This window comes from Amblyomma maculatum, chromosome 2 (assembly GCF_055883805.1).
Source record: "Amblyomma maculatum isolate TAMU_Amacu chromosome 2, ASM5588380v1, whole genome shotgun sequence".
Classification (NCBI taxonomy): Eukaryota; Metazoa; Arthropoda; class Arachnida; order Ixodida; family Ixodidae; genus Amblyomma; species Amblyomma maculatum.
In genome coordinates, this window is record NC_139345.1 from 101,030,377 (window position 1) to 101,056,789 (window position 26,413).

The following is a 26,413-nucleotide window of genomic DNA, read 5'->3' on the forward strand; positions in this document are numbered from 1 at the left end:
ATTTATTATTTTTAATCTGTAAATCCTTGAATGTATTGTATTGCCCCTCCTGCATGGGCCAAAATATTGGCCTGCGGTATTTTAAACTAAAAAAGTAAATTTTAAGCAAATTTTTTTCCTTGCGACATTTTTTCCTCCTCTATCTACTACAGCCATTTGCTTTTTCCTATCTCGCCTCACTTCGACGCAATCCTGCCGACAAAGTTCTGGAGACAAACTCCTCAAACATAGCCATTTAATGCTTACGCATTAATATGCTCGCCACTGACGACAACGTCATGATTGTGCGACCTCTGACGAAGTTGGCAAGGGCGCCGCGAAGACCGCAACGATTTCATGCTTACATCGACTCGATTGCGGGCGACACGGTATTTCTTTTTTTTTTTTTTTTTTTTTTTCAAAGTGCTCTGAAATGTTTTCACGTTTCGCCTGCATCGGAACGCTTCTAAAACACCCTGTATCGAACCTGGTATTTTTTACTCGGGGCGTAAATGCCACAGCCATTCAGCCATCGCGACACGTTAAAAGCCTAGAAAAGTTGGGAAAGAATCTTCAAAAATTGCATGCTTGTTTACACCGAGTGATATTTTTAAATCTATGCAGGTCTTCATTTTAAACTGTGGTACTGCCTGTCCATGCGGATTTTACAGCAAGAAGGATATGATGCATATGATATAGCTGATAAGTGCGGTATGTAACAGAACTTGACTAATCAGCGTTTATATTGTAGTTTAGGCAGCAAGGCTATGTTGCGAAACGGAACATCGTTTAAACTTTTAAGGTGAACGGAATTTTCAAACTTTTTGGTTTTGAATCGTGGTTAAAAATATTAAAATTGGTAAATGCGCTTTTCAAAGCGCGTTAAGCTGGCTCTCCCCGCATCGCACATTGCTTCATACTTTTTTTTTTTTTTTTTTTGATTTCTGATTAGAAAATGCAGACGCGATCCACACCTTATGATGTTGAAGTTGACACGATTTCGGCGACAATACCACGCGCAGCCGCGCCATTTTATAAATGGGAAACGAGGGAAAGCCAAATGAATCAGCCTTCGAAAGTGTTCTCTCGATACTGCATATTTCGAACCGCAAAGCAGATTCAGAATATTTAAAATCTGGGCTCACCGTCTGTGTTGACAGCACTCTGTTTCTGCGCTTGGGTGGATGTCATTACAAATCTACTCCACCGTGGGGGTTTCTCCTAAATAATCGATCACACCATTTCGATCAACCCCATTCCCACTTCGAGTTATCGATCAATTCGCTCTCGCCCTACCATTTGATCTGCTGACCGTCCTTGTTAGCCTATTTGGTATAGCGGCTACCCCGGAAAGGCGGTAGTCTCGGTTTCGATCTCCAGACCAGGACGAATTTTCTTTACCTACGAAGTTTCTGAGAAAGTTGTATATGTTTCCTTTGTAGCCGTACGGCTGCTACAAAAGAAATTACTCCCTATTACAAACCTACTCCACTTTGGGGGTTTCCCCTAAATATTCGATCAACAACGCAACTACAGAAATCTCAATTTTTAAAACAGCCGCTTTCAAATTTTATCAGAGTAGCCATAATGATAACATGTGTAGAAACTCGTAAAGATAATTCGTGACGAATGGTTAGGGAAGAAAAAAAAAAAGGCGAATGACGTGAAATAAAACGCATCTCTGCCTTCCCCTGAGCAATGGTCGTAAACATGAACTCGCCCGAATCATTCGGTCTCGCTGATACAGCATGATCATTGCCTCTACTACACTTGACAAAGCAAAGCCTTATACCACGGCCTCGAATTAACCCTGCCCTACTCCTGCTGCGATTAATCAGTCCCTGAAAATTGCCTTTCTTCTCCCGGCTTGAGCCATCAACTGCTATGTTTGTCTTCTCTGTATCTGCTTTCTGCGTCTCGGCCTCATGCCCATTTACAGTTCCTATTTTCAGCTAGGCATCATCAGTTCACATTTGCTAGCCGTTATGTTATTCCCTTATGTCGCTCCTATCATTTTCCTTGCTCCAGTCGACTGGAGCAAGGAAAGGAAAGATATTTCAGGTTTCTGACCTACTATAGACATGCTTGCATAGCAACGAAATTTCGGGTTTATGTATATCAGTGACAAGGCTCGGCCAATTGATCAAACATATATTATGTGCCCAGTTATGTTTCTCGGCTAGCGTATGTCAAACTGTCTGCAACAGCAATGCACATAAGTACACATGTATACAGTGTGAAGTGGAACGGCAACTCGACGCCATTATGAAAGCGCATCGTCGCCTCACGGCGAGAATTCCATTTGCATACGTGCGACACGGATCGGTCGATCGACTTGTCGATGCAAATAATGTGCGGCAAGCGTGACCAAAACTGTCACTTCAAGGCAAAGATGTATCGTTCTGGCATCGCCGCGTCAGTGTAGTCGCTCGGCTCCCAGCCCAGCTCCAGCCATTTACATCACTGGTATCCGCGCCGCACCACGCAACGATTCGTGATCCAAAAAACTGCTAAAAATTTTGGCTAAAATTCTTTTCCATTTTTAAACACCAAAGCATCATTTTAACACCACGCGGCGATGATTGGCAATGACACATGGTTACTTTGTTATCGTTTTGTAAAATTGTATTTGTGCTTATACTGACTTTTGTTCATACATTCCTAGCATTAAAAAAAAAATCATCATCATCATCATAATCATCATCAGCCTGATTATACCCACTGCAGGGCGAAGGCCTCTCCCATATTTCTCCACTTAACCCGGTTCTGTGCTAGCTGCATCCACTTGACCCCTGCGAACTTCTTAATCTCATCCGCCCACCTAACTTTCTGCCTCCCCCTGCTACGCTTTCCTTCCCTTGGAATCCAGTTTGTTACCCTAAGCGACCATCGGTTATCCTCTCTTCGCACTACATGTCCTGCCCATGTCCATTTCTTCTTCTTAATTTCCACTAGAATGTCGGTAACTTGAGTTATTTCTCTGACCCACTCTGCACGCTTTCTATCTCTTAATGTTACCCCTACCATTTTTCGTTCCATAGCCCTCTGGGTTGTCCTCAACTTAAGTAGAACTCTCTTGGTTAGCCTCCACGTTTCAGCCCCATAGGTGAGTACAGGCAAGATGCAACTGTTGTATACTTTCCTCTTGAGCGATACCGGTAAGCTGCTAGTCATAATCTGCGAGTGCTTGCCAAATGCGCTCCATCCCAATCTTATTCTTCTTGATATTTCCTTTTCATGGTCCGGATCTGCGGTTACTATCTGTCCTAAGTAGACATATTCGCCTACTATTTCCAGTATTTCGCTACCTAATGTAAACTGCTGTTCCTTCCCGAGACTGTTGACTGTTGTAAAAAAAAAAAATGTTTTACAATTTAGGTCCTCTTTGTGCACTTATCTTGTTTTGATGTCTTATATTTGTGCTTTAACTGCTGTACTTATTCACAGGAGGACCCCCTGACGGTTCTTACCTTGGGGCCTCCTTCTGTAGAAAATCATTCACATACTTAATATGTACCGCATCAAGGCAAATAAAAATTAAAAAAATCAAAATCGTAATATTTACCCGGTCAATGTGGAAGAATGACAACTATTACCTGCTATATGTAAAGATGTACTACGCGGAGCAGTACATACATTTGAATGTTAGAAATACGTTGGTGCAATCAAGACAGGTCGATTGCACGGCAAGGTGGACCCATTTCATGCCTGTTAAGAATAAATAATTAGGCGAGTAAATGGTTAAAATTAACTAATAACCGTTTTCATCTGATTTTAGAGGGCAAAATTATGGTGCGAAGTTCAAGGCCATTGACATTAAGGGTGAGCCTTGCTTTAAATGTTCTTAGTCGCAATTTGGTTCGAAATATCGCACGCTAAATATACGTATTAGAAAGCTTGCCGAGATGACTTTCTCTTATCGCAATATTTTAAACTGGCGTCGCTCGCATTTCATATGCATCTATTACTGATATTTTATTGATTTGATCTGATATTTGACGATGTAGAAGATTTTAACTTAACTTTCGTGTCAATGCCACGAACAGTGATGCAATTTTATAAATATAAAATGCGGGAAAGCAAACTGAACTGGTTTTCAAATGTGTATTTTTGACGTTCATTGTTTTAAGACATATTGCAACTGAAAAAAATTCGAAAACTCTGCGCACCTTCGATGTGACGGGTTTCAATTTCACAATATAATCCTGCCACTTAGCATCTACAACTATTATATTATTATTAGTTGAGTGTTTAATGGCGTAAGGGCTTAATATCTCAAATCTGAAAGTGACTGCCTAATTTTAGTTAATTAGCCGCGTAATTAGTCAACCTAATTTTCCTCTTATTAAACAGCATCGATGTATCAGTTTTCAATACAAACAACAACAAAAGTTAAAAAGACATCATCCGGTATAAAGCAACACAAAATGGGCAAAGCACTAGTTCCGCTGCAGCTATCCGTGTTAGCTCCCGTTGTGCACCCCTCTAATTGTGTGCATTAAACATAATTTAAGGAGACATAGCATACGCCAGCACTTGGCCTGCGGCTAACCGCATTACTGAGGCCCGCATTTTGCTTCCCTCTTAGCTTGCTCAGTAACGGGGAACAGATAAAAACAGTTCAGTCTTATCCTTGGCTTTCGTTCCTCACCACCCACTTCTTTTACAGAGTCCACAACGCCTAACTGAGTGTCTCGTCATCTAGACAGCTCTGACAATGCATCAACTTCGTCGTTCATTCAGGAACAAACGTATGCGCTGCCTTTTCGCCCTCGCCTTTCACACACCCTCATAGAGATACAAGTGTCTGCTTCCAGGCAGTCCTTACGGGATTACCAGCGCCGGTTCGAGCGGATATGTTGCTCGGCGACGAGGATTACTGCTATCCCCGTCCTCGCCGGCATTCCATGTCCCGCTTTGCGCTGTCTTATCCTAACTTACGCTGCCTGGAATCGATACTGTGCGCAACTCGCGTGGCTCAATTTCCGCACCACAAGGGATACGTATACACCACCAACGGTTAACGCCCAATGCAGCGCTTAAATAATACGAGTATTCCAGCGCATGCGCACGGGTGAAAACGGCGGCTAAGCTATAGTATAGCTCCCTCGGCAGCTAAGCTATAGCTGTGCGACGCAGAGAAAGATCTAATGTACAGCGTCTGCGCAGAGATAATGAGCACATACTAATTAGCAAGGACACGCATGCGAGCTTCGTGGGGCTTCATTAGCGAACCGGCGGAGGCTAAATCGAAGGGGGGGGGGGGGGGGGTGATGAGGGAAGGATGAATGCACTCGGTAAGCCGTGCAGAGCACCCACGCGCCCGCCATGTTTGCTGAGAAGACGAATGATCGGTGCATGCTCTCGGCAGCCATCGGCAGGGAGAGATCCAAACGGTGCGGGGGCGGCAAAAAGAGCGCCAGAACTTCTTCCTGAATGAACGCCGACGGACGTCCCGTTGGGAAGTCTTTCTTGGACCAACGGGGTATTGATGGCAGCCGTGGTCGGAACGCAACGCGAAGCTGCGCATTTCATCTCCTAATACCCTCCTTCCCTTCCGTCTTCCCCACTTTGTTCCCAATCACCTTTCCATGCATCCCGCTTCGTCGGCTTCCGTGAGAAATGGGGGCAAGGCTTCTGCGTGGGAGCAGACCCTCTTCAGCGCACGAAAACATTTCCACAGTCGTGCCTTCTTTTCCGTTCTTTTTCTTCCATCGTCCCTTTCCTTTCCCTTATTTTTGCTTCGTTCTTATTCTCTCTCTATACTTATCTCCTTCCGTGTGCAGCCCTTCTTTTATGTTTATTTTGTCTTGCTTCATTTTTTTTGCCCTATTTACTTTCCTCTTTCCTACACTTACTTATTTTCTTTCCTTCCTAGCTGCTTCATAACTTCTCTTTCCTTTTTTTCCCTTGTCCTTCGAATAAAGGAAGAGGGTGCAGAAGGAAACGCAGGGTGAAAAAACTTGGGATTTACTGGATGTTAGATTACTGCATGGATAACAATGTAATCTTGTGCTCTTAAGCTTATGTTTTCCTGTTTTTGTCTTCATGCCTACATATTTCTTGACAAGGGGGGGGGGGGGATCAGTTCCTCCTTTTCCCTCAGGAATTTTATGGCCACTGAATCCCCCCCCTTCGTCTTTTTTTTTTTTTTTTTGTCCCTTTTTTAACCGGCGGTGTATAACGGCCTCCGAAAAATATTTCCGGCTGCGCCTCTGTCGTGCACTACTTTCGGGAGATTGTGATTATGACCTCAAATGCTCATTTATTATGTTTATTGCTACGTCTGCGCTAAAACTAGCGTGCAATGCGCTCTCTAGGTTTTATTTATTGTGTGTCGTTAAGGTACGTTATTTTGTACTGTCTCGCACTAATAGCGAAATTTATTTCCTTTATACATAAGAGCGACCGGCGCCGCTACCAGAAATGCTCCCCTTTATCCTTCGTACAAATAAATAAAACAGGAAGAATAAAAGACAGCAAAGATTAAAATCACAATGTCGTGTGTAATGACGTACGTGTACGGCAAATAGCCTATTACATAGGCAGCGCTCCTTACAGAAACAAAATACCCCACAGCCCGCAGTAGCGGCGATCACAGTCCGTCGGTCAATGCACAACGTAGCGAATGCCCCTCTCCGTCATATATACATGGCATGCACATAGACGCGTCGTTGACAGATCTGGCGAAAACAGCCAACCCGTGAAAGGCGCCAGTGGCCACACACTCGCTTAGACATGAGCATGCTTAGCCACGGCCGGACTTAGCATGCGGATGTGCGCTTAACAGGCTTCATCTTATCGCTTGCCACCGTTGGAGGTTTCTCTCTTTTGTGCACATTTTTGACAACGCTGATAAAAACTGCAACAGCGCACAACTACAACAAAACAATTTCACCGACGATTACGATAACCGGTAGTGCGCAAGCTGAGCGGAGCTCTGCGTGCTTTGATTTCGCGCTGTGTTGAGGCATCCAATTTTGGAGGATCATGCAGGTATATACGTGCAGTTAGAGAGCACACTTTATTTTGCACAGGCACTTTTCAAGTTACACTCCTTTCTCTGTCCTTGACTGTGATGAAGTAAGCCTTGCGGTCGGAGAAATGGAAGAAGATATGTTTTACTTGTGCACCAATGGCTAGTTCTGGAAGAGGAGGTCTATATAAGCGTTTCGCGAGGTCGTCGCAATAGTGGAAGGAGTTACGAGGGTGCGAAGAGGAATGAGCCCGGGATACCAGGGATGGATTGGGTGTAACCGGGTGGTCACCTTATCTATAGCGAATACAATTAAATGTAGGATGCGATAGTATTAAGGGGTCCCTCGGGATCCGAACGCCGGCATTCACCAGTGTCCGAGACGTGATGTGTTCCGGATGACCGTGGCGGGTTGTTTCAGTCCGAGCAGACTCTTGTGCACAGGTTGGCCAATGCCAACTATGATAGTGTAGTCCCCTGGACCACCCTATAGCTGCCCACCGGTCACGCTGAATGCGAAATTAAACTTTTATTGCGATAGCAATACTGCGCCAGGTTTCGAGCCATCGCGTGGTCCCGGCGGAGGCCACGCTTGACCTTGATCAGCCGAAGAGGAGGAGGAGGAGGAGCAGAAGAAGAATAAGAAAGAAGAAGACTGGTAACTTACGCTCTCGCGTCATACTCCTAAAGGATGAGCTTAAGTGTCCCCAATAATGTAGCACCTTACACTGATAGGGCGTGATAGGGGAGTAATGTAGCAGGCAGAAGAAGCTTCCGCCGTTGCTATCGCAATTCAGCTAGGGTGAACCCGAGTTAAACCACAACTATATTTTTTTTTACGACTGCCCGTCGCATTTCTTAGCTGCGTATAGTCATGGAAGCCACGCCATCTTTCGTAAGCGACCGAGTGAACGGCCAACAAACATCCGGCTGTACGCTGTGCCCAGCCTACTTTAATAGTTTCTGTCAACCGTGTTGCTCTGATAAGCGAGGCGCATTTATAAATATTGTAAGAGCTCTGTCTTCGCTACGCTGTTTATGCACTTCCCAAACGGGTCCCGTCTATGATAACTGCCAAAATCAAGCATTCTTACACGACCAAAATTTTGAAGCTCTACGTCTGTCACGCCGCTTGCTACCTTTACATGTATTCACATGATCCACCGACATTGCAGCAGAGAAGCCAACAACAGCTGCCTGCATTGGATATAGGTGATGCATCTCTGCATTATAACTAGAGAGCTGGTCTTGCCTAGATTGGGATTCGGAGTTTCGCGGCTGATAGGATCAAAATAGTACATTCTGTTTTTTTTTTTTTTTTTTTTTTTTCAATAGAAGAGCTGCCGAGAAGTAACTCGTAATAAATAAGAAAATGAATAGCTATACGAGTACTTTACCTCGGTATGCGAAAGCCATGTCATCGCTTCAAAGTTCAGAAGACAGCGCGGCTCGCATAACGCCGAGCATCGCTTTGATACCCCCCTCCCCCACTTTCAAAACGAGCTAAGACAAAGAACAGATCAACGAACGAAGGTAATAGATTCGTTTTACCCACCCGATAAAAACCCGTACTTTATTACAAATGGCTCTCTTTCGCACCATCCTCAAATTTGCTTTTTAACGAACTAAGCGCTAGACGCGCTGAGGGCCCCACGTGAGCTTTGAAGACCCGAAGTATATTCGGCGAGCCTCCTGTTTGGCGGTGAAATTGCATCCAGTTATATTACGTAATGGCGAGGGCATTTTCCCCGCAGTAACGTAATATAACCAGACGCAATTTCACGTCAAACAGGAGGCTCGCGGCGTGTACTTCCGATAAAGATATCCCGCGGTGGGAAAAGCGGCAACGACCCCTAGTTTTACGGCTCCGAACAGGCGGGGGCACTCCAATCACCACCAGGGAGCAGCGTTGTTAACGGGTCGTCGGCATGCATTTCTGCCTTCCTACATTCCTATGGCGCCATAGTGTCGAAACACGCCACGCAAAATGACATCGCATAATCGGACGGTGGTTTTACGGCACCAGACTTTACCGCGATTTCGATAATGCGACATCACTTTACGCCTTGTATATTGGAAAGCCGTAAACGAAACGGCCGGCTAGCGCAGACGACGTATACTCACGTTCGACGAGACGGTCTCCTCTTGGCGCTATTAAACACGCGATGCAGAGGCGCAATATTAATTAACGCGATATAAATTCGTCCCGCACACGCCGACTGCAGGTAGTAAAGTGAATCTCGCGGACGCTGGACGCACTGCGCTTACCACAGTGTATATGTGGTATCCAGTAAACAACTGGAGCCGTATGCTACTCACCGAAGGGAGCAGACGACAGCTAGTCCGTCTGCGTCCTGCGTACGTAAGGCCAGAAAAACGGAGAGAGTGGGGAGGGAGTGCTTAGAACAAATACAGAAGTGCACAAGCGCGAGAAATGCTTGCTGCACACGCGAGAACGTCACGAACGACGACGAGGAGTGTTTGGCCGTTGATGTGTGTACACACGACGACGAACAGGAGCGAACGAACGCCGCGTCCAGTGGCACGCACGAGCTGCGCACGCGGCCTCTCCCCTTCCGTTCTCCACAACGCCGACGTCGCAATACGAGGACGTTGACGCCGACAGCGCGCGCTCGCGTGCCGCTGTCGGCACGTGCAATGAGTGCTGTGACGCGTGAAACGCCTCCCACCGAGGACGCGTCATGGGCTGCGCGCGAGTTTGAAATGGAAATAGTGCGTTGACAGGCGCAGTTTTGCGTTGACAGCTGCGCCAGGGATGTTTCAGGTGTTTGAAACGTTGTAGCGCATCAGCGGTATATATAATACAGTAGCCAGCCATCATCAGCACAGCTACGTCTGCTTCTGGGCAATAGGCGTCCCGATTGCGCTGAGATTATCCATGCGTCTCGCCAGCTACGCTCACGTATTCCCGCATACTTCAAAATCTCGTATAAAAATTTAAAATGTAGATTGGTGCAGCATCTGTCACATTTCTCTGTGGACACCTGAACCGCGCTGTAAGGTAAGGAAGAAAAGAGGGATATAGTGAAAGAAGAAAAATTACGAGGAACTTTAGCGACTAAAGTAGTGAAAGGCGGAAGCCTGAGTGCCGCATTCTGCTACGAGAGTGGCACTAATCAGTAATTAATTACCTAATTAAGCATATATAGTAATTAATATGAATTATTAGTCATTAATTAGCATTTGATCATTGATTGGTGTATGGCCATATAAGCCTCACATGTGGTGGTATTCTGTGATTGGTCGAGACCTATATGTCGTCATCCCGCCTCGGCCAATCAGAGCCGCCGCAAAAGCGGGACACATTTTGTGCACGACAGCATGAGTGAGGGGGAGGTGGTGAAGGGTGGCAGTTCCAGGTACTACGGGGCTGGGACGGCAGGTCAACGCCGCTTATGGCGGGGGCTAGCCAGCCACCGAAATTTATCTGTTGTAGGCCGTCATTGCACTCGCCACTACTTCGGTGGTGGACGGCGGCTGTTGTTGCGGAGCGCATCTTTCTATCCCTCTTCTTTTTTTCCTTCTCTACTTTCTCTCTTCTGTCCGCACGAGGCAGCGGAGGTGGCTCAGCTACAGAGCCAGTAGCAGGCCCGTACATTTTCTTTTCCCTCTTCCTACAGCCGAAACCACAGCATGAGCCATTAGAGGCTTTCGCCTTGAAACTATGCCGACATGAGTTTCTGCCACCCATTTGCAACAATTACGTCTCCTTTCAAACACACCCCGTTACGCAAAGAGTCTATCGACTATGCTTCACCCGAATCACAAGCCCTGCCCGTGGCCCTTTCTTCTTGGTCTTGCCTATAGATGTGCAACCTGCGTCTATTCCATTGCAGTCTTCCTTTCCCCGAGTACTATACTAATAATAATAATAATTGGTTCATAGGAAGGGAAAGGTGCAGTGTCTGTCACACTTGCTCTGTGGACACCTGAACCGCGCCGTAAGGGAAGGGAAGAAGGTGGGAGTGAAAGTGGAAAGAGAGAAAGGGGAGCCGTAGTAGAGGGCTGCGGAGTAATTTCGACCACCTGGTGATCTTTAACGTGCGCTGACAGGTGGGAGGAAAGTTTGTGAAGGGTGGCAGTTCCTGGCTCTACGGGGCTGGGACGGTAGGTCAACGCCGCTTGCGGCGGGGGCTAGCCAGCCACCGAATTGTATCTGTTGTAGGCCGTCATTGCACCCGCCACTGCTTCGGTGGTGGACGACGGCTGCTGTTGCGGCGCGCGTCTTTCTCTCCCTCTGCTTTTGATTTCTTCTCTATTTTCTCTTCTGTCCGCACGAGGCAGCGGAGATGGCTCAGCTACAAAGCCAGTAGCAGGCCCGTGCATATTCTTTTCCTTCTTCCTACAGCCACAACAACAACAACAACGCTGACATCGCGCAGCACACGGAAGCCACTTCGTTTCGCCTCCATCGAAACACAGCCGCCGTGGTCGAGATCGAACCCGGGAACTCCGGCAGAGTAGTCCCTTTTCGTTTATACAGTTCACTGCGTTGCCCGCGATATAACTTAGAGAGCTATTTGCCTCACGTTCTGCTTTTATAGGTAACCACAAGATAAAGCTATATCATACATTTTCCTCTTGGGCGATAACCGAAATTTAAATTGTAATTTGTTGGGTTTACCACACCGGCAAGCGGCTCGTCATGACAGTGCAGTCTGCCATCTAGGTTGTCGGGTTAACATATCCAGTTATACTAGTAAGAGCCTTCTTTCGACAAACGCTTTTCATTACATTCTCATTCTCCCATAGCCAGTCACACACATGCCAAGTTGTAGCAAAGTTTTGCCCTGGTAGCGACTTAGAATGGACTATTGCTGATTGATTTGTGTGCAGCAGTGGTACGGTGTCTTCTGGGATATATTTCCACGGATAATTAAATATTATACTAAGATGTCACCTTTGCTTTACTGTTATACATTTACTGCTGTACTGAAAGCCTCCGGTACCCGCCGCGGTGGTACATTGGTTAGGGCGCTCGACTACTGTGCCCAAGAATTCGGGATCGAATCCCGGCAGCGGCGGCCGCTTTTCGATGGAGTCGAAAAGCAAGGCGCCTGTGTGCTGTGCGCTGTCAGTGCACTTTAAAGAACCCCAGGTGGTCGAAATTTCCGGAGCCCTCCACTACAGCGTCTCTCATAGCCTGAGCCGCATTGCGACTTTAAATCCCATAAACCAACCAACCTGAAAGCCTCCGGGATTCCACACGATCTGCTGGGGCTGATTGGATTTTTAGCGTGTGGAAAAGCCGCATTAGGAAACCCACGCAAAACAGCCTCGTTCAACAAAGTCTCTGTTCAGAAAACAGTGCGCCTTAGTGCGGGGGCTGTATGCCGCGCAGGATCACCCTCCTGACTGGTTATCGGTTCTCGATGCATGTATGTTTCCCACACTTTTGATTTGCGTATGATGATGCGCGTATGACACCGGATCCCAGGCTCGGGATTTAGATTCCACCGCTTGATTAGCAAACGTGTTAAAGTATAATTGATTTACACTGTTATGCGCTATAATGACGTTTAAGACATATAGCCTCATAGTTGCAATTTATCAAACGTTTCAATCACACCCAGTATTGTAACTTCACGAGTGACGTCACACCCTATCGTCCACCGGCGCACCGACACCGCATTTTCCACGAAACGAAACATTTAAAGCAACTTCCTTAAGATGTAAACCGTATGCTCCAGTTGTAATCACTTTTCGGAGTTTTTCTTGGATGTTTTATTTTCAAATTTCGGTTGATGTTCTTTCGCCTCGCGTCCGCAAATGCGCCGTGAGCGGGCGTTAACAGCATACGTTTGGGTTTCGTTTCTGTGCTTAACGCTCACTTAATTTTTTTTATCAATGTAATCATGTATCAATTGGGAAAAGGTATAAACATGTATCACTATAGAAACAAATTAACGGAGAAAGATAGGTTTTTATCTGTACTTTCACATCTGTATCTTTCTAACTACCTTTTTTAACTATCTTTTTAACTCGCAGGTGCCTAAGACCAATTTTGATAGTTCCAGGAGGCACACAGCCAGGAACATAACTAAGGCACTAACCAGAACGCGCCACACAATATACGTGCGCGAACCTAAAAAGGAAATAGCTCCGAGTTCGCAGAACATTGTGCGGTTAATTTGTCCTCAAACAAGCAAATCTGAAACAAAAGCTTTATAAACCCAAACTTTTCCTGGGAAATCGGTAGCGCAGAGCTCTTTCATTCTAGCCTCAAATAGAAAAATACTTATCTTTTATACGCTGCGTTATAAACGCGAATTAAGTGAGTCCGAAACTATAGTTCAACATGCCCGAGATCTCGCACAGGAGTGCTCTTCCTCGTCATCCTCTCATTTCTCGTTTGTTCTGTATTGATTAAACTACGCTGTTTGCTAGATGGAATAATTGAAGTCAAGCAATCACGTCCTCTCTTCCTCCTCTCTTCTTCACTTCACGTAGTCATCCCATGAATATCATACATGCGTAGACAACGCCGTGATCTTGTGTGGAGGCGGATCATATTCGAAAAAGTTCCGGTGCTAACAACTTTCTTTTTTCTTTGAGGTGACTGCACGCACATAGGACGACGTTTGCGAACAACAAGTGGACTATAGCGTGACTGCGATTGCTTATGACTGATGAATGCGATTCTCTGCTCTCGTCGGTAGGCTGCACGTGTTTCGCGGAAAATAAAAGAAACATAGCAGTGTAAAATGCAAACGCATTTTTTTTTTTTAATATTTTCGTCATAGCCTCTAGGGGCATTAACCGTTCTCGTTCGTTGCACGCTACAAGTGCGTCGTACCTTTCACACGCGAACCGAAGTTAAGCCAGCTGAATCAATAGGAAAACCACGACGCGCTTAGCAACGAAGCCGACTGCCGCCGAAAAGGTTGCAGTGCAGTCTCATTGTGTGCACGTGTGAGTGCGCACATGCTTAGTGGTGTGTTAATTGCTACAGCACATTTGTTGCCCGGCTGTTGCGGCGTTTACATTACCTGCTTTTTAAATACTGCTTACAAACGTTCTGATGAAAGACTAACATATAGGTTGCATTTGAACAGCTCGCAATCTTTTCTTTTCCGTACCCTTCACTTTTATAAGGACGAAATACATAAAAAACTGGAGCGATACTTACACTCCGCTTTTAAAGGTATGATGCGATGGTGTTAATGGCTTACGGCTGCGATAATAATAATAATAATAATAATAATAATAATAATAATAATAATAATAATAATAATAATAATAATAATAATAATAATAATAATAATAATAATAATAATAGCAATAATAATAATAATAATAATAATAATAACAACAATAATAATAACAATAACAATAACAATAACAATAATAATAATAATAATAATAATAATAATAATAATAATAATAATAATAATAATAATAATAATAATAATAATAATAATAATAATAATAATAATAATAATAATAATAATAATTGGTTCATAGGAAGGGCAAGGCGCAGTATCTGTCACACTTGCTCTATGGACACCTGAACCACGCCGAGGGGAAAGGAGGAAGGTGGGAGTGAAAGTGGAAATAGAGAAAGGAGAGCCGTAGTGGAGGGCTACGGAGTAATTTCGACTACCTGGGGGTCTTTAACGTGCGCTGACATCGCACAGCACACGGACGCCACTTCGTTTCGCCTCCATCGAAACGCAGCCGCCGTGGTCGGGTTCGAACTCGGCAACTCCGGCACAGTAGTCGGGCGTCTTACCACTGCACCACCCCGGCGAGGCAACTTACGGCTGCGACTTCCCTTGTTTGTGTACATGCGCTTTTCTACTCGCTTAATTCCTAATGCCTTACCCAGACGCACAAAGCATTTACCTAATATTGGTACTGCTTCGACAAGTGGCCGGTCCAGCATAGGACCATTGCTCTTTGAACACATATTACCAATATAGGACCGACGGTTTCGCCACCGCCATTTCGTCGTTCAACGTGTCTCGCTACTTCACCGTCCGAAAAATCGAATCCTCTGTCTGAGAGGTCTATATTGACGTTCCACTCACGTAGTGGCCCGGCTCTGCTTGATTTCTCGATAAAAAACACTTCAAGTGGCTTTCTGTCTTGCTCGGTTCTTCCACGTGCCACAACTGAAACTTCACAAAACAGAGGGCACGAAAGGAGAGGTGGGAAGGGGTGATTGTATTTGCTCTGGGGACAGCGGTTTACGGCAAATTGCTTCTGCCCTACGATGTCACTACGGTGTAAAGTCCTTGATACCTGAAGCTTCCAGTGTGGGCGACGTAAGCGTAAACGCGCGAAAGCAGTGGCGAATAGGCTATTTCACTATAGAGCGATCAGTGAACTAGACGTGCCGTCAAGCGAAAAGGACGTAATCTTCATGCCCCTCCCTTACCTACGAGCTTAAGGCAGAAAGAAGGCGCAGCACCTCTTTCGAGTGTTTATTTGCGCCTGATTATTGCCTTTTACCACCGGTTCAGATATACCATTTCCACGTACTCTTCGACACATCAATCAAATAGGCTGCCGCAGTTAAAGATCCCCAAGTGGTCGAAATTACTCCGTAGCCCTTCACCACGGCTCCCCTTTCTCTCTTTCCACTTTCACTCCCACGTTCCTCCCTTCCCTTACGGCGCGGTTCGGGTGCCCACAGAAACAAGTGTGACAGATACTGAGCCTTTCCCTTCCTGTGAATCAATTATTATTATTATTAGAATCCGTCAACTTTAGAACCGTATATGACTGCGCTTGGGCGGGCGAACCTTTACGTATGTCACATGCAGTCCTTTTCCATCACAACCGCTCAAAACGATTATACACCATATTGCAGGAGAGCCGATATTGCGACATTTTCCAAACAACTTGTCTGCCACCCAGATTAAACGTGGCATGCGCTCCGCGCTTTTCAAGACCCAGTAATGAGTACTGACAAGAACGCTTCCGTGGGACGCTTATTTGCAATTTCGAGGCGTTCGTGTGCTGTGCGATGTCAGCGCACGTTAAAGATCCCCAGGTGGTCGAAATTACTCCGTAGCCCTCCATCTACGGCTCCTCTTTCTCTCTTTGCACTTTCACTCCCACCTTCCTCCCTTTCCTTACGGCGCGGTTGAGGTGTCCACAGAAAACAAGCGAGACAGTTACCTCGCCTTTCCCTTCCTATCAATCAATCAATCAATATTTGCAATTTCAATGTACACCGCTTCTCCTGCGAAGAGACAATTTATTGCGCGTAATATAAGGAGGCGTGATTGAGAATTAAATTACTTTAACGACAAACTAGAAAATCTTAGGCAGTGCTGCTGCAGCGTTCAAGGAATTGTATACACAGTCATTCCTGTTAAAATCTTCAAACGTGAAACAGAACAGTACGTGTACTCTTTCGACAATGCCATCCGCCTTAAAAATTTGGCACTTGTCCGTTTGAAGATGCCGTAGTGTGATAAATGAATACTGAATATTGTAGAACACGCCTACGATATGCCAGATTATTGTATTGAATGGCAGATTTCGCGCATCTGTCGCGCGGAAGCAAATCAATATACAGTTAAACGAAGGCGAATGCCTGCTCCAAGAAAATGAAGTAAGAACTTGAGATGGATATGTACGAGGCAAGCGCCATCCCTAGGCTTAAATAGAAAACAGAGGACAAACTCAAGCTGACGTATACTGGTAAATTACACTATCATATGGTACATTATTAAAAAGCAGAGTAATTATAGTCTATAAAAGGCAAAAAAATGAATACAGGTGTTGTCATACCAGAGCAATTTCGCCAGTGATCCACCTAGAGGTGCAGGTGTAATTAGTTTGAATCGAGTGCGGAAATTTTCGTTTAATTGCAATTTCCACAGCAATTAAATGCGTATTTTGCAGCCACAAAAATCTCGAATCGCCAGAAAGGGTCACAGAGTCCATTATTTCAAACAATAACAATTTGACGGAATTGTGTACTCGGGCTCACTCTGAAGTCGTCAAAATCACGAAAATTTGAACACGATCAGCGCCTGCGCCTCCGTTTAATACTATATATGAATGTTCTGGCCTGAACACTTCAATTCATTACGAAAGTACTTAATTTAGGCTGAAAATGCAAAGTGGTGCGACAGGCATTGGAAACATAAATCCCGTGCTTATGTCGATGATAATTAAGGAGCAATAACCTCGGACCATGGCAGACAAGTCACCAAGAGTATCCCAATGGGCTGGAACGTGTTTGGCAGGCAGTAGGACTTATCCGCAGCACACGTACTGACATCTCTCAAAATACAACCTGTTTAAAGGGGCCGAAACTGGACCAGTAGAAAAAAATATGAAAATTCGGCAAAGACGCTTAAGACTGCATACGTGTACGAAGCAAAACCATAGTTTCTCGGGTGAAATGTTTTCTTTGGTGAAGTTTCAACTTGTATTTAAGTTCTCTCTGCTCGCATTGCATTCAGTGTTTGCGCATTACAAGTAGACTGTCATGCTCCACGCGGAATCTGGGACCCGCATTCGCCGAAACCTCGGTTTGAGAGCATGCAATTTCAGACACACATGTAGGCAGCTCGAATCCCTGTCGCGAGCTAGCCTTCAACTTGGCTAGCATATGTATGGTATATATGCAACGAGAAATCATATGAACCACCCACAAAAGCTGTAGGTCAAACTGTCGGAAAAAGTGGCGCCATAAGATGGTCGGGCGGCCAGTGGTATGTTGTCGCGCCTCGGTTCTGGGTGTCAGGGTTCCGTTCGCCGTCCGCGACGCCCAGGGAGATTCCGCCACGCCCCTGGCGGGCGAGCAGCACAGTACTCGGCGGACGCTCTCGACCACGCTGCTCTCGACGGTCTCTCTCCAAGCGCGCGCCTTCTTTTTCTAGCCCAGGAAACCGTTGGCACTTGAACTCTCCAATCCGGACGGAGGCAGCAGTTCGATAGCGAGCGCGCTGGTCTCCCGCTTCGAACCTGCTGCGGCGCTAAGGGGGAAAGGAGGTGACACCGAGGCATCCTCTCTGTGTGCCGCTTCCACGCGGTTCAGCACCGGGGCTTGTCAAGTATTAAGGCGATAGCCTTTATTGCCCTATCGTTGTCGTCAGAAAAAGTGTCGCGCTTTTGCGGCGGCTCAGATTGATCAGGACGGGATGACGTCATGGAGGTCTCGACCAATCATAGAGCACCACCACAGTATGCACGAATGTGGCCATATGTCAAACAATGATCAATCACTAATAATGACTAATTAATTAGTTACTAAGCAAATACTAATTATGTGACTAATTGTTTCATGAATAATAATTACTTACCAATCACTAATTAATTACCAAATAATTAATCATTTATTTAGTCACTGATGCATAATTAATTAATGACTAATTAATACCGCGCGCCTGGTAAAATGAACCACACAACAGTAAACGTAGAACTGCGAAGATACAAGGAGCGTGATCTCGCTGCTAAGCAGAATTGACTGAATAAATTCACTCGCAGAATGTGAAAGAGTAGTCACTTATTTTACTCGCAGCGGCATTCATCGCTACATGCGCAACAGTCGCGTAGCAGAATAGCACTCAGGCTTTTGCCTCCCATCACTTTAGTTGCCAAAGTCTCCTCGTTTTTTTTTTTTTTTTTATTATCATTATTGTCAAGGAGCGTCAGACGCTCGCCGACATCCGCATGGCTACAGTCGACCGCTGCAGGAGCCGCGCGAACTAGAAGACCAATCATAAAACGTATGGACGAATCAGACACACTATATTATCCGAAGTGTCAGTGGCCTCGGCCGCTGATGGGTTCGGAGGCATCCATGTGATGCATCGTGGATGTTCCTTGCAGTGAACGTGAAACGGCCGCTTGATGACATCTATTTTTCTCGCTGTGCAGCTGCCGATGGCGCATTTTTCTAGCCATACATTATAAGTTAAAGGCGCCAAAACAACACGCACACACACAAGAAAAGAAGAACGGGACAGAGCGCCACTCACAACTGATTTATTGTGCAGGAAAAAGTACATATATATCACTGCCGGCACATGCGCAAGGAACACATTCAGCATCATGTCATATAAGATAAGCTATGTTCAAGAAACGCTTTCTCTGCATTGTACAGATTGATCGACGTGTCACTGATACACAAATTACCTTTCTTTCCGATATAAAATGCTTCAATTAGCTCTCTGGCCATCGTATTGCCACTCCTTGCAAGAATCCGCACAATGTGTTCCTTGCGCATGTGCCGGCAGTAATATATACGTACTTTTTCCTGCACAATAAATCAGTTGTGAGTGGCGCTCTGTCCCGTTCTTCTTTTCTTGTGTGTGTGCGTGTTGTTTTGGCGCCTTTAACTTATAATGAATAGACACCAACTCGCCCAACAAAAAGTTCTCTTTTTCTAGCCATACGTCATGCACACAACTCCGCCGCCTTTCTTTCTAATGGGAATAATGCTTTCGCGCTGATAAACGCAAGATTCGATTGCCCTAACTGTGCTGCGATCAAAAGTGGCAACTATGTTATGACACCCATGGTTTAGTGGAATGCTGTCAAAAGAATCGATAAAGGTGTGTGTTGTTTTTTTAGATAAGGATTTGAGAGGTGACACTGAGACTTGATTATGAGGAATTATTTTGCTGACAAAAAGGTCAAAGACCAGAAGCTTCAAGAGAAGCCTGGAAAGCACGGGCGTCGCATCATTCCCTATAAACACGTAGATCATGACAGCCACGAGCTGAGGCCACCTGGTCATAGCCTTGCCTTTCTTTTGACCATGCCGTAACCCATCATTGCCTATTTTTATGTTTTCTCGTAATACTATTTTTCCTTCTCTATCTTGCTGCTACCTCTTCTTACTGTATAGACAGACATATTCATTTTTTTTTTTTTTTACAGGATGGAGTAACCGCGACAATTATATCTAACTGCCAATCGGCCATCTAGCGTATTCAAGTGTCAAGCGTATACGTATACTTCACGAACGTCAAGTTTTTTTCTGCCTTCGCGTCATCCCAAGGCCGACTTAGATAAAACTTTTGCTTGGGGTCGGTTGAAATATGCGGAAGTCCCCCACCTCTTTTTTCCAGTTATTCCTACTCTGCACAAACTATGTTATCAAAGAGGAGCGAAAAACGCGCCAAAAGAACCTGTTTTTCACTGGCAGTGAATACCTCGGGAGGCGACTGCTTATGCGCGCGCCCCAGGAAACTTGTCAAGGCTTGTACGTCAGCACGCGCTGCCGCGAGAGTAATTAGTTATGAGACGCCGAAGTCAGCAGAGCCCCGTTAAGTGATACGCACGTCGCGGCTGCTCAGTCTGCGGTGGCCCTCATTTGCATCCCAAACGCGACAAGGCTTCACTGCGACGCGACGCTAATATTTGCGTGAGTCACAAGGCGACGACTCTCGGCCCCACAACCCGCCGGCCAACCGGTCGAGACAGCGAAAGCTTAGAGGGGCTGACGCCTGGCTGTCTTTGCATAGACACGCCGAGGAATGCGAAAAGTGTACGTATATCGCGACTTGGACGGTCATCCGGACAGCAATGCAGAGTGCGAGACAGACACGGAATATATATTTGCAGCAAAGTTAGACTCCACTCAGCAACCAGTCGTACTAAAATCTTTGTACAGTCCGTTATTGATCTCTTCACACAAATGTGCAAATACGAGACGGGGCAGAAAGAAATTGGCGGAAACAACCCACCCCTTTGCTCTGTCGTCTTCAATTTTGCCGTCGTCTAGTTTTTTCTGCCCTACGTGCCGATCTGAGCTACATAGTCTGCGACTATGCATAAGGAGGGGAAGATGTATGCGTACACGCACGTCCTAACCGCTAAAATAAGCATACCAACGCATGTACGTACGAAATTCATCGCTTACGACACGTGACGATCTCTATTTGCACATTAAAACCAACCATGCCGTTATTGTAATTCCGCCAACCAAGCTATTTCTAGTTTAGTGCCCTCATTGGTAACAGCCGCCTTATTTATTTGGCTACTGTAAGGGCCCTTGAGGCGTTACGGATAGGAGTGGTAACTAATTATACATCAAAAATAAGGAAAGACTAACATATGTGATGAAGAAGCGCATATTTGAATACTTCGGGTTCAGGAATGGAGACAATGCATCTATTTCCATCCAGAACTGCAGTTCCTCTTCCGACCTATGCCACGGATCCACTTGGCACCAGCGTACTTGTGAAAGGCACGTGCAGTTTGGCTTGTCCGGCCACACATTCGGCTGTCGGCGATGTGATGAGCAGTGGTTTAGATATCGTTCCCTCCTAGCTGCCAACGAGTTATTGCGAGGCGGGAAGCCCCGAATCCCGCGAAAAACAGAAGCCATATGCTTCGGCCGAAAGGTGGAAAAAAAGGCAGCGACAGCGGCGATTGCGAGCCGTGCGAAGAGCGAAAAGCGATGTGGCAGCCATCATGCGTTTGCTAAGGACCTGTAGCGTGCACTTGAGGGTGACGCCCTTTTTGAAAAGCGGAACTGGTACAAAAGATCAATAAAATACTTTGCCTGGCATGTTGGTGCACAGCTGCTACGAATACAATTAAGCTCAACAGCATGCCACCGCTGTTGCGCTTGAATTTACATAAGAAGCGGGTGTACCCGTACTTACGCGCATTCGCGAGTGAACAAGAAGAAAGATTTCGTTTATCTTGCTTACAAACCGATCACGACCGACCTATAACGCTTACAGGCATAAATATGCGAATTTGCTGTATACAAACACTCCGATCTCTTGTCCGGGCATCTAATTCGTTGCTGCGCAGGAATTTTCTACAAAGCCTCCATCTCAAAGGAGCGCGCAAGAACAAGCCGGTAGCAGTATTTTTGTTCAAACAGAGCAGGAGCATGCCGCAGATACCCTACACTATCTTTCAAGTAGTAGCCAAACGAGCAGTTAGCGTTACAAGTACGGTAACCGGGAAAACACAAAGCGTATTAATTTCAGCGTCACCCACCATATATCTGTACGTGTCCAAACACATTTCCTGTTAAAATGAAAAAAAAAAAAAATGCCACATTACTGAAACTTTATTGTACGCCTGTCATGAAAAAGAAGAAGACCGGTGCCGTGAAGTCGGACAAACCAAAAATGTTCAGAACATGGCACTCGGTGAGTGCCAGTCGTGCAAGCGCATTCTGAACAAAACACGCACTGTGCATCTCCCTGCCGGCAGAGAATAGAGAGTTTTAGCACTGCGTACGTAAGCATACGCAGAACCCTTGCGTACGTAGGCGGCCTGCGTGCTGCTTACTGCGCATGCGTCATACGCATCACGATTCTTGCGTACTGCGTATACGTTGCTCGCGTACGCAGAAATCCCTAACTCTGCGTGCGTTCGCTGAACCGTCTGCGTGTTGCTCTCGCGTAGGAGAAATCTCGACAGACACGTTTGGCTATGTGGCCGCGCATGATATGCAGCAAACACGCAGCGCGTGTTCGTTTTTTTTTTCTTTTCATTGCAGGCGATTTGACGTTTCGCAAGAAGTAAAATCTAATTCATTTGTTGCTCCGCAATAGAGGGCGCGGATTGCCTTATGCGACGCACAAATTGTCTATGAATGCGCTGCGCGAACGCTCCAACTTCTAGCTGGTGTATTCCGTCGCCAGGATCTCTGAAACTTGAAGCAGTAAGTACGAAGTTTCCCATGGGCTTTACACCTATAGACAAACGCAGTATTCAAGAATATGTGGAAGCGAAAGATTTCAAAGCCATTTTGTCTTCACGGGGGCACCTATGATTTTGTTTTTGGTATAGAGCAACTACAAACATCCAAGAACAGACTGTGAAAATATGAAATGCCATTTCAAAGGCGGAGTATCTATATAACGCTGCGTGACTTATAGGGGTACGAGATGGTAGGGATCTTAGAAAACATGTAAACACAACTTACCGCAATATCTTTCTTGTTTAGTACAGTACCAATGGAGGCTGCCTATCATTAAATGTTGGCGAGTGCTTTGAATAAATGTGTGACAAAGTATGCTGAGTCCTTCCGCGGGTAATCTATTTATAAACGGCTCTAAAATATGTGTTGTGAAGCCGCACATGCCGCACGCACGCTCGCTATGCGCTGGGTGCTTCTCCCAATCGCAGAAGCTTCTCGTATACAGCTGCCGTATGTACTAAATTTTCTTAATACCTTTTATTCAAATTAAGCAGCTCATAGACAAAACTACATTCAAAAGGCATTTTTAAACTTTGGAGGGGAACGGTTGATTGTAGCAGACGGCGGCGCAGCCGACGCTCTATTCGATCGTAGACGACGCCGGCGACCGCGAATGACATTCGTGTGATCAGACGGACTGTTGGTCGTCTGCTGTTGTGCACGGTTCGTTTTTCGTGCCGAGCGATGACTGCTTTTAGCTTAAAAGCTTGTATCATTTGAGCGGTCGCCTTTAAGAGGGAACGTTGAAACTTTCGGAAGAGCAGACAGCTAAATTTCAGGCGTATGCAGGTTTTTACAACGCAGATTCATCGAGGCGCGTTAAATATTGTTTGGCTCCAAAAAAGCTGTAGCATATTTTGTCACACTTTTTCTTCAAAACATTCGCTAACTTTTAACCATCTGCCGTGTTCATTGGGGCTGGCCTAAACCGGAAAATTATTTTGGTAAGTTTTCTTTGCCTATGGGCCATGGTATCGACTTTTACGGCATGCGTTTCGTGGCATTTTAAATATACTCCGCCTCTCTAATGAGGCTTCGTATAGTTTCGCAGTGTATTCTCCGAGGTTCATAGTTACTTTGCACTGAATGATGACATCATAGGTGCACTGTTAACTCGGAAAACTGCTTTGGCATATGACATTGTTTCTTTCAGAAAAACGGTTTGCTTCTTCGAATTTTAAATTTGCACGGGGTTGTATTGTTAATTTTCGTTTTCTACTACGTTTGCTGGGGGTAGTGCTCCGATTCGGTTAAAGTTATTAATTATATCCTCATCCTCTGTAACAACGACGAACCAAATCAGCACCTTTGTAGCATGGGTTCCATCTCTCGCCTGTCGGAAAAACAAAGAAGCAGGAGTTCCTGCGCTGGAAAATTCAGTTCTTGAATGGCTGCGAGATGGCACTGCACAGGCTACTGCGCTTGCCGCGTTAGCTTTCAGACCCCTGCGTACGTATACGCTTCCGCCCTACTAAAAGTCTTTCTGTGGCATGTACGCGACCGTGGCGTAGCGTTCCGCAAAGTACGTGGGCTGTGTGTACGTAGCGCTCAATACGCAGTACTAAAACTCTCTAATGTTGGTTGCGGAACATCTAGGGAACATCTAGGGAACATCTAGGGAACATCGGCGGCCGGACCCGCACGAGTGAACTGATGACCTCACAGTCCGTACATGATGCACGAGCGCGCGGCACGCCAAGCGGACGCGCCGAATGCCAACGCGGCGTGGCGATGCGCCGTTTTTGCGAGAGCGTCGCTGTCGAGAGGTCGCGGTCCAGAAGGAATGCTCGGGGGAGTATATTGCACGCGTCTTCCGATAGGAATGCAGCAAAAGTGAAGTCGTCTCGTTCTCGCCAGCTGTGGAGGGAGGGAGGCCGGATGGTCGCGCGTCGACCTCGAGACATGCACTCCCAAAATGTAGACGACAACGGAGTGCGCATACCAAAGCCTAAGTTGGGACGCTCGCCCTCCTCCGAGCAGCTAATCCTGCAGCTGCTAAAATTTTTATCTTCGGAAGTGCCACAAATACACATATTCAATATAATTGCAACATTCGTCTTTTTAGCATTTTTTTCCTCATATTTCAGGAGGGACCATTTTAAGAGCAGTCACGGGAACGAAAAGAGTAAGCGAAAAATAAAGAAAAAAGAGTAGCACAAAGATTTTTTTTTTTTTCGCACTTAAGAAAAGAAAAGGTCCAAGTACTCCTACGACCTTTGCCAAAAGTAAAGGGTATATACGGATTTATAAATTACTCTCAGAGAGGTGAGCACGACAGTTCCTTGTAGCTTATTCAGGACATTTGCAACGCTGGCGATGCACGACATAACTCAGGAAGAAAAAAAGGAAAAACTTAATTTAGCCCTATATCATTTTGGCGGTTTTCGGGGCGTCTTCACAGGTGTCTCTTTGTTGCATCCACAAGAGTCTTCTCCGTCGACCTCGTCGCACTTCTACAAAATGGTCGGTTGCCCTCAGTCCAGGGCTCGGCTGACCACTGCCGCCCGTTGAGCTCTCTGTACCAGACCTTGCATGGTCTTCGCAGCGGTCGCTGGACAGCAGAGTCTCTCATTGCTCCACACTCGGGTTTCGAATTTTGGGGACCAGGTCTATGTTTTGGGTCTATGACAGGCCCATGTGATGTGATATGTGTGGGTTTTTCGTCGCACCACGGACATCTGTCCGCGTATATGGTAGAAAATCCTTTGGGATCTGGCTGCATTTCTGACAAATGTTGCGAACGACAAGCCTATGTCTTTGGCGCGGGTGGCTCCAACCTACGCTTTTTGCCCACAGAGTGTGAAAGCCGCGTTTAACCACCTTTTTTTTTTTTTTTTTTTTACATTAGTCTCCTACGAATACGGTCGTTATTTATCATATATAAAGTTTCCCGACAGCTAGTTATGACTGAGAATGTATGGGCTTGGTATAGTGCTTATTCACGTGACGTCACTCCGGCTCTACTGGCAACCCCGGCACGCAAAAAGCACCATCAGAGAAAGAGAAAGAGAGAGAGAGAGAGGCCTACGGCGTTTGTTGACAGGGCATCGGCGAAATCAGAGCTCTGGTTACACGGCTGGACGGCGTTGCAAAGTTTCTCGGGTGTCGGAAAAGCGAGGGTGCGCAGCGCTGCAGAGGAAAGTCAAATTACTCCAACCTCACTGCGGCCGGCAGACCGGCGTGGACGCGACAGAAACATTATTTTGAGGGGTGTTTTTAGTTTCTAACCTCTCGATGTTATGGCGACTGCCGCAATCCAGGGTTGCCACAACTCGCGCTAAGCCTGGTAGTGAATAGGGTTTGTAGAGACTGGAAAGCGCACGCTCCCTCGATATACGTGAGGTCTGCGACTTCCCGTGTACCCCGTGAATCCAACTACGGATGGCTAAAAAAAAAAAAACAACAATCGGCCTAAACACTATTCAGTGAACGAGTAGTGCCCATTAGCGATCCGACTAGGTTGTCTTTACGTGCACGAAAGATCGACAAAATAAATCGTCTGTCTCGTCGCGATGCAAATGTATACGCTAGTGATCAACGCCTTGCGTGTACGCCCCCTGGGCAGCCACCGAAGGATCAAAGTATTCGGCCGAGCTTCATTACTTTATTGCGAAACCCTGATCTTAAGCCTTATGGCGTTAAGCGGGAGCGGGAAAAAAGAAAGACGCAGCCGCAACTCGCGCACCACTGCAGGTCTATAGTCTATATCTTCCCGCCGCCGCCCCAATACATCCAGACCCAAAAGGCCTTGGTCAAGAGGGCGAAGCTAGCGGTTTCGACCAGTTGGGTCCCGGAAT

General features: G+C 46.0%; 1 protein-coding gene across 3 annotated transcripts in view; it reads right to left on the bottom strand.

The window, feature by feature from the left end:
* LOC146199414 (uncharacterized) overlaps positions 1 to 26,413 on the bottom strand; it is a 105,768-nt gene that overhangs the window by 40,231 nt on the left and 39,124 nt on the right. Inside the window, exon 1 of one of the 3 annotated variants that reach the window (XM_084594886.1) lies at positions 9,275 to 9,410. The exons of 1 other annotated variant lie outside the window; for it this stretch is intronic. The gene's annotated coding sequence lies outside the window, so the exon portion shown is untranslated. Of the gene's footprint in view, positions 1 to 9,079; positions 9,239 to 9,274; positions 9,411 to 26,413 lie in introns of those variants that run through there. One more of the 3 variants, XM_084594887.1, reaches the window with a different exon arrangement.